Raw genomic sequence first — 1,728 nt, forward strand, 5'->3', positions numbered from 1 at the left:
GATCACAGAGTCCATGAGGGGCCTGGGCCTCTTAAAATGCACCAGCTCATTCGTTTTGCTGGGTTAAAAGAGGTATGAAAAAAAAATCCTATATAAAAGTGGTCAGGATTGTCCTTCTGTCCCGTGATTGCTATGCAGGCGCGGAGTTTCACACGCCCCATCCATTTTGCAATGCACGATGGGATTTGTAGTTTCGTTTTTCCAGGTAAAAGATGATTTTCTACTCCAGACTGTGCGATATCTTCACTATATAAAAGCAGTTGGGATTGACTTTCCGTCCCGTGAGTGGAAATCATAACGGTATTCCGCTTATCACAGACTTACAGCTTGCGGTACGAAGTGACATGTGAGCAGAGTTCTGGTGCTCCCATCGTTGCCTTGCTATTGTGCGCGATGTGCTGGAAAAAAGACAAAATTAGGTCTCTGGAAATTAATGTTGGAGTACAAATGCCTCACCGTGTAGTAAATATCAAGGGGGTCAAAAGGACGACCTCAAATATAGAAAAATTTAATTATCACAATAAAACCAAGAGTATTAAATACCGCTAAAATGCAATAAACAAAATTAATGAGTTTGTATAAAATCAAATATTGATTTGCCTTAAATGTAGAACTTAGTTGGTCGCCTTAAAAGGCGGGTCAGCCTAGTAATTCCATTAAAAGAGGTTAAAAATTCAGTCAATAGCTCCTCCCGATCTCAGCCCACCTCCTTCAAGTCCACTCCTCAGCAGCCACAAACGTCGTTTAGCCGACACCCACCAGTCTTGGCTGCATCCAAACTGCTTAGCCAGATCACCCAAAGTCGGTACTCCTGTCTTAACTCTGCTACATTGGGAGGTCCTCTTCAATGCTCGCCACACTATATACCATTCTTCGGAGTGTGTGGTTGGTAAGAAGACAAACCTGCCTCTAGAGTACCACAGCATATTCTCCTTTGCAGGAGCCCAGTTTGTTCTCCCTTGCCTCATCCAGGTGGCCTGCTCGTCCTTCCAAGACTTCTTTGCTCTTTCCTAACCCAGATCTCTTTTCTCGCTGTGCCAGCCAGTACTTCTACGATGGCACCCACATTTTTGATGCGACTCTTCTCCATTATCCCCATTTACTCCCTGCATTTGTAACAGCCACAGAGACTGCCATGGTTATCTGGACAAAATTTAAGTAGCCATTTCTTTGGAGGGCAGGGGACACTGTACCACAACAACTTGGCAAAGCTCAGGTCCTCAATTATGTGAGCAGAAAACTGGAACCAACCACAATGAAAGGAGTTGGGCACTGGTGAGGGTAAGAAAGAAAAACCTCCCCAATCACAGCCAGACTTAGTACTCCTCTCTTGCAAATATTCCAGCATGTGGTGCTGGCATTTCATGTTAGACCACAGCCTTTAAAATGAAAGTTACCATCTTACTTGGGAGGTGGTGTAGTTGAGTAGCACCAGTCCAGTTCAGAGAAAGATGGTGCGGGTTGCAGAATAGGAGAGGCACAGGTCAACCAGAAACAATATTTACAAAAAGCTTGAGTCAAGGGAGCAGCTCATGCTTGAAGCACACCAGACCGACCTTTGGTTCCGTTTCCTACTTGAACACCCAACACAAGAAACTGTTTCCAAAGCAGTCATGGACTGAAGAGAAGAGCCGATTCTTACAGCCTGCCCCCATTCATTGTTAATTACTCATTTAGCTTGAGTACGCATTTCAGCCTCCTACACATCGTTCAAAAATAAGCATAAAG

This window comes from Polypterus senegalus, chromosome 4 (assembly GCF_016835505.1).
Source record: "Polypterus senegalus isolate Bchr_013 chromosome 4, ASM1683550v1, whole genome shotgun sequence".
In the NCBI taxonomy this organism is placed as follows: domain Eukaryota; kingdom Metazoa; phylum Chordata; class Cladistia; order Polypteriformes; family Polypteridae; genus Polypterus; species Polypterus senegalus.